We start from the raw sequence: 10,893 nt of genomic DNA, 5'->3' as shown, positions 1-10,893 counted from the left end.
CATCCCTGTGGGCATCAGTGTTGGGGGGAGCAGAAGGGAGGACTGGGTGTCTGAGGAGGAAACTCAAAAGCTTAGGGGACCAGAAATGAGATCCACATTTAAATTAGCTCCCTCTCTGGTCCTCAGCCCCTCACCCAGACACGGGACAGGTCGCCTCGAAAGATTCTTAGGGGAAAAAGGAACCAAATTTGGGAAGGTTCACCCTGCTCAAAGCCTCGATGAGAGAGGGGAAGGCCAACCCTTCCCTGCAGGAGGGGGTCCTCACTAGATGGGGAAATTCCCACCTGTCAATCTCATCCCACTCCTTGACAAAGACTGCCTGTCCCTAAACACGTGGAAGGGACTATTTCACTGAGACCAGATTGTGTGTGTGCGGGGATGATGATGATAAAAAGTCACTTGTTGAAACAATGCTATTAAGGAGTATTAATGGATTAGAAAATGTGTGAGCTTTTAAAAGTTTAAAAACAGTTTTTAAGCATTAATTCTGCTGTTTGGTAATATCCCTAGAGCAGAGCCAGGGCAGGGAGAGGCCTTTCTCTTTAGCCAGGCTGGCTGTCTCTACTGACATATTTTTATTTGTGTATTTTTTAATGGGCCAGGAGGTGGTCCCTCTTTGGGCCCATCAGGCCTACACGTGTCTCCTTCTCAGGCCACATCTGGGCTCTGGTTTAGTTTTCATATACTTGGGGGTCTGAGGAGCCAGGAGACTGGGAGTGGGGGCAGGGCTTGCCTTGTCTCCCTCATTTCCTGGCCTTGGTACCTCCCTCAATCTCTTACCCTTCATTTCTGTGGTCAGACTTGGGCTCTCCACCCTCCCAGAGTCCACCACAGCCAGCAGCCATGTTATCCCCATCCTGGCTCCAGCCCTGGGACCTAGGTGCCTGCTAGCCTGCTGTGGCCAAGGAGGGTGAGACTCCCACTGCCAAAAGCTTTTGAATTGATTGCCATTTAGTTTACTTCAACAAGTATGTATTGGGCAACTCTTCTGTGCCAGGCAGCAGAGAGGGTCCCGCCCTAGAGGTCCAATGCTGTGAGCAGAGATGTGTGAAGGGAAGCGCTTGGTATTTAATCCCAGCCCAGGGACCTCAACTCTTTCCCCAGTATCCTAGAGGTTCTGGAATCAGTCTAGCCACTGAAACTGAGTGCAGGGAAATCCTTCACACAACCCATTTTGCAAAGATGCTTGTGACTCCCTGGTTTAAAAAAAGAAATAAACTGGAGTTGGGCGTGTCTTTTTTCCCTGGATGGTTTGTGACTGGGGAAGAACTGTGGAGCCTTGGCCCAGGGTGCTGGGAAGGGGTTGGCAGGAGAGACTCTTACAGACCTGAGAGGAAGAAGAGAGGGCTAGAGGTTCAGGTCCAAGCTCCTTGCTCTTCAAAGTCAAGTTCTCCCATAAACACACATGCAGGGATGGTAGGAGCTGGAGGAGCCCTGATGTACTCAAAACAGAGAAAACCCCCAATTTCAGAAACAATAGAGGAGTGGCTCATGGAGCAGGAGGATTAAGGCCCTGCAGCCCAGGCCTACAAGATGGGTGGGTGGGGAAGGCCTCTTGAAAGCCCCATCAGAATATGCCCAATATTGGAAAACTCACCCCACAATCCACCAGGCCTCCAGTCTCAGCCATACAACTTGCCAGCAGAGATACAGGGGCCCAGGTGAAAGCAAGCTTTATTTGTCAGCATGACATTACTTCCTGGCTGTATTATCAGAGAGCAATAGTGGTAAAAGTGAACCCTGTTCTTTGCCTTTCCCTCATAAATCTTTTCACCCCTGAAGCCCACTCTTTGAGACCCCAAAATTAGGGTTCAAGAAAAATGCATTAGCAATGCAGGTGGGGTTAGGAAATAGCTCATCTTAATACTCTAAAAGCCAAACTGGTGGCTGCTCCGTCCCTGGCTAGAGGGTATCTCTGAATTATAGGACTGTTCACTGCCTTCGCCTCCATAAGACCTGCACCCACTCCCGTTTGCTGCCAGCCCTCACAAACCCGTTTACCTTGGTGAGTGTTTACCAGGTGTTTATCCCTTTCCTCCCAGTCTGTCTGTTCCTGCTGAGCTCCAATCACCCTACATTGCCCTCCTCTCCTGTAGGCTTCCTCCGCTGTTTACCCTTTTGTAACTCCATCACTCCATTAGTAGGAACTCTGCTGGCTGGCTTCCTAAATGGCCCATACAACTTTTCAGTTGGCTCTCTGAAAATATTTCTGTGAACAAGTCTCTCTCCAAGCCCCTACATATAAATATGTCTGTATAGAGATAGACTGGGCCAAACCCCAATTTATATCCATCATGAGATAATTACACCCTTATATACATACAGATATCACAATAGAGTTATCTTCACAAGTGTCTGTAACTCCCATGAGAGAGAAAGCAGCATGTATATACAGGACTATAATTACTTACGCCTATTTTTATAACTATGTAGTTATAAATAGATATGCCTACAGATAGTGATAATAATATAGAAATATCTCCATAGCCATATATGGTTCAAAGTGAATGCTCTAACCACTCTATATCACAATAAGTATATATCTACTGATACATATTCTGACAATATACATTTATCTATATAGCTGCTCAGAGATATAAATCTGTCAGGGTATCAAATGTCCATAAAGCTGGATGTCTATAAGAGAACCATATATTTTCCCATATATAAATCTGCTCCTGTAACTATTGTATATGTACAAATACAATGGAAATAATTATATTTTCCTTAAGCATAAATCTGTAAATACAACCATAACACATTTAGATATGGTTAGAGATAGAGCAATATTTTCTAGACAACAGTCTGTCAATAGAGCCACCAGTGCTTCCAAACAGAGAGAGTTCTAGTGGGAGTTATAAATAAACTCTCCAGATGTGAACAGATCAGTAGAACTAGATATAAACATGCAGCTTCTCTTCTTTTTCTTTGTAAGATAATCCTGAAGTGAGTGCAGTCATATATGACAGGGCACTGAGGTGTTTGGTCACTGGTATTTTCTCCCACGTGGCTGGACTTTGGGAAGTCATACAGGAGTTCGGAGTTGGCAGCCCAAAAGTTCCTTCCTTGTCTGTCTCCTGGTCTCCCGGTCGCTGAGAGCTCAGGCAAGTTGAGAGGCCTAGAGGAGAAAAATGAAACCAAGGCTGGCTTGAGTCACTTTGCCCCCCATCTTAGATCCCAAAACCTTGCACCAGGGAAGCCTCAACCCTGTATCCCAGCAGGAGGGGTCTAGAAGCTGGGGAGAAGGGAGCTGCAGTCGGGGCTTGGGAGGGGGAGACTGAGTAGTGCCTGCCTGCCCAAACACCCCATCCCTGGGCAGCTGCGTTGCCTGGCTGCTGCCTGGAGTCCAGACCTGGGCCCTCTAGTCCAAAGATTTGCTCTGTGCTCAGTGCTGTGATCAGTTTTATTTATTTTATTGTTATTTTGCCCAATTGGTTATGACAGTGGCATTCACCCCTTGTGGTTTTCAAATGTGAGGATGCCCAGGTTCTCCTTCGAACCTTTGTATGTACACTGGTCTTAAAGGAGTGACTCAGTGGAAATTGTGTTTCTCTGTCTCTTTTCAGACTAGATGGGTCACGGGCTGTTGAAAAAGCAACCAAATCTCTGAAAAGGTTTGTGACTTAAATCTTTGAAAAGTTCTCCTGCTCATTTGTTATGGTGATTTTCTTTTCTGTCTCTTGTAAAAGTTAGTTAATTTGTGTGTTTATATGTCCTTTTTGATTTTTTCATAGATACAATCGTTTTTTTAAGGGGAGGATTTCGTTAGATCCGAAACTGAGGGGCGGCTTCCTCCCTGGCTAGGATCCTGTCTCTACACTTCTCACTCCCTCCTCCCCTAAAAAAATAAACAAATACAATGATCAGAAAACAGTACCTGGAGAGAATGAGGCAGACACGGAAGGGTCCAGACCGTGCCTTTCTTCTTTCATGGAAATCCGCTCTGCTCTAGCCGGCAGAGAAAAATTCAATGAGCCTCCACCCCTTCCTCTTTTTCTTCTTCTTTTTTTCTTTTCTTCTTCTCCTCTCTCTTTCCTTCTCTCTCCCTCTCTCTCTTGAAAGACCCTGGGAAGGGAACTCTCCCTGGGCCTACCGGAGCCCAGCCTGGCTCTCCCCTCTCTCCAGGCAGCCATAAATTCATCCCTGCCTGGCAGGCCACTCGTCCTCTTCCAGGGCTGTGGGACCAGACTGTGGCCATCGCCTTATCTGTGTCTGCCCCTCAGCTTGACCCTACATGCTTGGCACCCCCTTTAAAACAGGGGCTCCAGGGAGTCCCCAAAGCCACCAGCCTTCCCCATATGTGCCCCCCCCCCCCATCACACGAAGCAAAAAAGCCGGAGAAAAAGCAGCAGGAAAGAGCAGCTCCCTGGCCCTCCGTCTGCTTCACTGGCTGGAGAACCTTATCTGGGGAAAAGGTTCCCAAACCCAGCCTCCCAAGGACATAGGAAGAATCTAACTTCCTTTCTTATCATCCCCTCAGAGGCTGTGATCATGACTTCTTCTCCTGTTTCCTCTTCAGAACGTCTCCTCTTGCATTTTATTGTTGTCCTGCTAGGGGGGCTGTTAACTACTGTTTTTATTGTTATTTGTTATTTATTATTATTATGATTGTTAGAAATTTATTCACTGGGTTCAGGGGACAGCAGCCTGACCCAGAGGGAGCCTTGCTTGCCACACACACACACACACCTACCTAGCAGGTGTGCATACACAGTATACGCCCACAAGTGCCTGCTGTATTCAAGCCCCTGCACAACAATTCACAGGAGGCAGATATTTTCCTCCCCCAGCACGAAAACAACACACTGCCCGCACACACCACTATTCAAGAGAGAACACCATCCCAGACCCATGGCAAAACCCACTCACACAAAGCTGGTAAGGAAAGGAAAATAAGTAAAAACCCATTTGCAAAGATCCCTTCTTTCCCACAACCTGGAGGGGTGAATCAGGCCTCTGTCTCCCCCCCCCCCCCCCCGATTTTTTTCTCCTTGTTTACAGCTTCAGAGAGCTTAAGGCCCATAAATCTTAAGGGGCCTACAGAGCAGCGCAGAGCACATTTGTATGCATCGTTAGGACTAGCTAATACCTAAGCCCATTAACGAGCATGTATGCGCGTGGTTTCCGGTGTGTATTAATTTACAGTTAAATTCTGGAGGAAAGGGCATTGTGAATTAACATATACCAAATCCATCTCGGGCTTTTGTCATAGATTAGTTGACCACGGGTTTAGGGAAGCAGACTGTCAGAGTCCGGGTGTACACACCCTTCAAACTTTCTGGAGCAAGCCTGGAAGTACAGAGAAAGACAGGACACTCTTACCCCAGCCCCCGTCGTTCAGATTCCCCAGGCCAGCGGCTGCACACTTTCAGGATGGTGGAGTGTGGCAGGGGATCCGATCCAGAAGGCTGTCGCCAGTGGAGGGAGGCCGGCTAGGGGAAGCCCGGCCGGCCGGCGGCCGGGTTGTGCTGGGACCGGTAGGCCTGTGGCCGCTGGGCCGTCTGCTTTCTGCTTTCCGAGAGAAAAGAGAAAAGAAAGAGAGAGAGAGAGAGAGAGAGAGAGAGAGAGAGAAGACGGGAAGGAAAGGCAAGTGGAGTCGCTGAACTTTATTTAAACCGAGAAGACAGTGTGGGGAGGAAAAACCGATCCGAGTAGGAGGCCGAGAGGCCAAGGAAAGGAAGCGAGTTCCGGCTTCAGCGCGGGAAGCCTGCATATCTCCGCAAGGGATGAAAGTGGGATGGTTTTCTTTTTCCCCACCCCAGCTTCTCCGCTCCAGTCCTGGCAGCCAATTCCAACCCTCTTAGAAAGGAAAGAAACAGAAGGCCAAAAAAAAAAAAAAAGAAAGGAAAAGAAAAGAAAATTCTTCTAATTATATGGCATGTTTCAGCCAGGTGTTGTGGTTCCGATCACTCGGAACATACTGAACTCCAAGGTTCTGTATAACTGGGTCTGTGCAGACAGAGATGAAGAATGCCAGTTCTAGAGGGAAAAAGGGGAGTGGAAGGTCCATCTCTTGGGATCCTGTAGAAAATACCAAAGACAAAACAAGTTAAATTATTGTGGCCCGGGGGATCCAGTTGCCTACTTAAATACAGCTAGCAGAGGGGTGGGGGATACCCGGTCAGGATGGAGCGCCGTTGTGGGAGTGAAAATGCACGACCCCCACCCCGCCTTTGCGAGCACCGTTAAGAGGCGCCTGTTCCTCGAGGCTCAGGCGGGCGCGGCAGGCCAGGCTGGGAGCCTGGGGCTTGGGGCCTGGGCTCCGGCTGGGGCCGGGCTGGAGGAGGGGACAGGAGGGGAGGGGTGGGGAGGGGAGGGGAGGCGGGGGCGGGGCGGGCCCTCCCCGGGCGCTGTGAACTTTAGCTGGGCCGCCGCCTGTCAGCCCCAGAAAGCGTTAAAGGTGCAGCAGCCTGCGCCAGCCTCCGCAGCCGCCTTTGTACGCGTGATTTATGACTTCAATCTTGGTTCACCGAGAGTTCACACGGCTTTCGCTGCTGTTGAAGGTTAAAAGATGGTCTTCGCTTGACAAGTGGGACTATTGAAAATTCCTTCTTCTTCGGTTTTTTTTTTTTAGAAACGAAGAGCGGAGGCTCAGGAAAAAATTGGGGGGAGGGGACAGGAGTTGCAGGTGGGGGAAAACGGTAGATCAGGGAAGTTTGCCCCCTACATGTAAAATTTTTGTAGCTAGGATTTGAGAGTTTCTATTGGGGAGGAGAATAGAAGGAGCGAGGGAAGAAAGGGATTTAAAGATATCATCTATGAAGTCTAAAGTAGTGGCATTTTTTCAAAAACAACTCATGCTTTTTACAGCTAATTATATGGATAACTTGGATCACACCTAAGTGATGCTCCTCTTGATACCAAAAGTGAGGCCAAAGAAAGAGAGAGCTTGGGTTGAAGGGTTGGGTGTGTAGTCCCCATGCCCAGCCATTGTGTTTGGCTGAGCATCCACCTGGCCTGGAAGCAGCTTTTCACGCACGCCCCTTGTACCCACAGGTTTGGACAAGGGTGCTTTTAGGTCTCAATGTTCCAACTCCTTTCCTCCAGCAGATTTAGCTTGACATGCATATTTGATTCAAATGATGAGGCTGATGGGAAAGCTGTAGAATTGGGACTGGAAATCCATTCTAATGTCAGATCCTCTTGGCCCATGATATGTTCACTTCTTCCCTCTAGCATTTGTAGAAGGTGGTCACAGCAGAGATGGTGGTCAAGGACTGCCTAAAGGCCAGAAAATAAGGCCCCTTTGTGGCCTAAGGTGTTGATTATTTGGAAGAATAGGCTCTCTCCCTTTTTTCAGATGAGAGATAGAAAGAAAGAGATATCCTCCAGAGCTATGAGGGTCTAAGCTGCTCTTTGAAGTTTCTTTAAGATATTTTAAAATCTGCTAGAGTGGGAATTTGGGATTATGGGTGTTGAGAGGGAAGCATCAGAAAGCTGAGTCTTGCCTGGCCAGGCGGTGGTGCAGTGGGTCAGACTGGGATGCAGAAGACCCAGGTTCGAGACCCCAAGGTCACCAGCTTGAGCTTGGGCTCATCTGGTTTGGGAAAAAAAAAAAAATATATATATATATATATATACACACACACACACACACACACACACACACATATATATATATATATCACCAGCTTGCACCCAAGGTCAATGGCTTGAGTAAGGGCTTACTCAGTCTGCTGTAGCCCCATGGTCAAGGCACATGTGAGAGGGCAGTCAATGAACAACTAAGGTGCCACAAAGGAAAAACTGATGATTGACGCTTCTCATCTCTCTCCGTTCCTCTCTGTCTGTCCCTATCTATTCCTCTCTCTGACTCTCTCTCTCTCTGTCTCTGTAAAAGAAATAAAAAAAAGAAAGCTGAGTCTGGTTTTAGACATGCCTCCCTAACCCATTATTGATGTCGTGTAGATGACTTTTCAGGAGGTCAGAGTCAGCCCCTCAAACCCAGACCAGGAACCAATGGCATCCACAGGAGAAGGGGTGCTCCCTGTTTCCCTTCCTGCATAGAGTTGGAGTAGCCTTCTGCCACAATTTGAGGGCTACTAGGCAATCCCTGTGAGAAAGGAGGTGGGAGAGGGAGAAGAGCCAGAAAGATGGTCAGCCCCTCCTGCAAGGCACACAGTGTATATACATATACATATACATACATATACATATACATATGACAGGCAGCAGGGAACAGAGAGACCCTAAAAATTCAGAGTCCAGATTCTGAGGTCACATTGGCAGGGATGGCCCTCTGGCCGCAGAAAATAAGGAGGTAATGTGGCACTGTGTTTAGAAGCTTTTTTGTGGGGGTAGCTCTTAGGAGGAATCAGCCAAAGGAGTGAATGAATCCTTCCAGGTCTAGTGGGGAAGCAGAGGAATGAATGTAAAGGCTTCTGAAAGTAATGGCTGCACTGAAATCCCCTTCCTACCCTCTCCAACTATGTTCCTCCCTGGGAAATAATTTCAGTGGGTTTGTGCTTATGTGCAAGTCTGGAATAATTATGAATTATTAATTCATAATTAAGACTGTTAATTGTGACCATTACTCTCTAGTGGGCTCATTTATTTCCTTCTCTGAGAAGCACAGAGCAGTCTCTGTTAGCCCTTGCCCTAAGAACAAGCAAATTGGGGCCTGGCACCTCTGAAAGGTAACCCTTGAACCTGAATCCTATGTGGAATGGTTGCCTATTACTAGTCAGGTCATGTTGCACCTCATAGAGTGTTTGCAGTCAGTAAACTACCTTACCTCCCCCTAACTTCAGATTTTAAAGTGTTTTGTAGGCTTGACTCCAGGAAAAATATAGTGGTGACTGGGAGTGAGATCCTAACAAGGGAAGCAGCTTGGTCAAGCTCTGTGTAGAGACAGGGATTAAGGACTGGTGGCAGGACTCCCAGGCAAAATTCTTAAGTGATGTAGGATCAGAGATTGGCATTCTGCCTGCCCCACCCTTGGGAGATGCTGCTCTCCTTCAGCCCTCTTAGGACCCCTGAATACATACCTAGCTCCTTTTCCTGACCTCCCTTTCCACCCACCATGCTCTCCTATAGGAAATAAAGACTTCAAGGATGATTGGAGCTGGTAAGCAGGACCTGACAGTTGTTTCACTTCTATAACAGCCTGGAGAGGGAGAAAACTGTTCCTACCCTGTGAGACTATTTCCATTTAAGTCCCTGCCTGCAGCTCACCTCCCCCACTCAGAGACATCTCTGAGACATTACTTCATACCCTCCTCTACTGCCCCCTGGAAATGCTGTTGGGAAAGTCGAGGCAGCTGTGCCTAGAGAGAGGTGGAAGTAGGAAATGGGGGAGGGGGGTTCAAACTTCCTACTTCCCATGAGTTTTACCTCCATTTCTCAATCCCAGTCAATAATCCTGATACCAGGGCCTCACTCCTCTTTCCTAACTCTCTCTCCCTCCCTCCCCTCCCTGGGGCTGCTCTAAGGACTTTGCTCTAAGAACATGCCACCTTCCATAGGACATCCAGTGACCCAACCCCCATGCATCTCCCAGTGCCTGTCTGGTCCAGAGGGAAGCCAGTGGCCCAGCCAGCACATCACCACGTCATGCCCTGGTGAAGCCATCCATGTATTCATCTCAAGCACTATTCCAAACCCCATCTGCCCTTCCCCTGAGCCACCCCAGGTCCCTGAGTCTCCCCCAACCCAGGAGGCAGGTAGGAAGCCCAACCAGAGGGTCCCCCAGAGCTGGCAAGTATATTTTAATTTACTGTTTGATGGCAAATAAAGAGACCTTGGGAAAAAAGGGAAGGAGCAACCACGCCTGGCGTCCTCCCCGCTGCCCCGCCCCTGGACATTGGCTTTCTCGAGGAAACAGTGCACTGTTGTTCTTGGACAACCATTCCCCACCATCTCAGTTTGAAGGGTTGAGTTTCACCCTCCATTCACCCCCATTAATCACCCCAGCAGCTAAACATCACCCAACCCCCTCTGGCCCTTTCTCTTCTTCTTGCCCTTAGTATTCATGGTGGGGCATTCCTCACTGCTGCATGCCTTACAAAGACCCCTCCTCCGAAACAAGGTCCCTCCGCCTCTCCAGCTGTTCAGTCCACAGTGGCCCAGCCAGCACTCCTGCCCTTCTGGCTTCCAGCTCCCACTCCTAGACCCCAGTCCTCAGCTGTTACCCCACCCACTACCCCATTGCCTCATCATTCCCTCCTTCAAGTACCTCAACCCATCCCAGCACAGCCTGTCCAGTGCCTCCCACTCACTACCACTTTCCTGTCTGCCCCACCATGTGTAACCCCTTTCTACACTCCTTGATTTTCCCTTCCCCTCTCCATGACATTCCCTAGGCCCTTCAGAACCTGGCTTTGAAGCACTACCCTTCCAGCCTTGAGAAACTAAGAAGCAGGGTAGCATATTGGTTAAAAGCATGGGTTTTGCATTCAAAATCCCAGGTCTGTCACTTGCTAGCTGTATAACCTTAGGCAAAGTACTTAACCTCTCTGAGTCATCCTTAATATGGACAGACCCACTGACCTTATAGAGTTGTTATGTAGATGAGATTAAATTTTATTTGCATAGATTCAAGCATTCAACAGGGGCTTGATGAATAATGGTTATCAATATTAGAAACTTCTTGTGAGGAGAGAAAAGTACACTCTTCAGATTCCAATAAAAGTGAAGGAATTGCTTCCCACAGCAGCTTAAAGGGAGGGATAAAAATTACACAGTCCTGCGGATAAGCAGGGCCCCTTTACCACACAGCCATATTCTTCTGTTAGCTCTAGAGGTTCTCATCTTTTGCTCTGCATTTTAAACCTAGGCAGGTTTTAAAAATATTGATACCTAGCTCCAGATTCTAATTTATTGACCTGGAGTAGTGCTCAGGCATCTGCATTTTTAAAAACTTCTCAGGTGATGCTAATATGCAGCCAGGGGTTG

The 10,893-nt window shown here is 48.1% G+C and overlaps 1 long non-coding RNA gene across 2 annotated transcripts; it reads right to left on the bottom strand.

Moving 5' to 3' along the window:
• Nucleotides 1-1,482: 1,482 nt before the first annotated feature.
• LOC136324957 (uncharacterized) lies at nt 1,483-6,277 on the bottom strand. 2 transcript variants are annotated; one of them, XR_010729170.1, is made up of 4 exons: nt 6,184-6,277; nt 5,323-6,021; nt 3,878-3,948; nt 1,483-3,118 (listed from the first exon to the last, which is right to left on the bottom strand). It is a non-coding gene; the product is annotated as an uncharacterized lncRNA (long non-coding RNA). The 2 variants fall into 2 exon arrangements; XR_010729169.1 differs by having other exon boundaries at nt 6,118-6,261.
• Between the last annotated feature and the right edge of the window lie 4,616 nt (nt 6,278-10,893).

This window comes from Saccopteryx bilineata, chromosome 2 (genome assembly GCF_036850765.1).
Source record: "Saccopteryx bilineata isolate mSacBil1 chromosome 2, mSacBil1_pri_phased_curated, whole genome shotgun sequence".
In the NCBI taxonomy this organism is placed as follows: domain Eukaryota; kingdom Metazoa; phylum Chordata; class Mammalia; order Chiroptera; family Emballonuridae; genus Saccopteryx; species Saccopteryx bilineata.
Note: the sequence above shows the minus strand (reverse complement) of the source record. Positions and strands in the feature narration are given on the sequence as shown.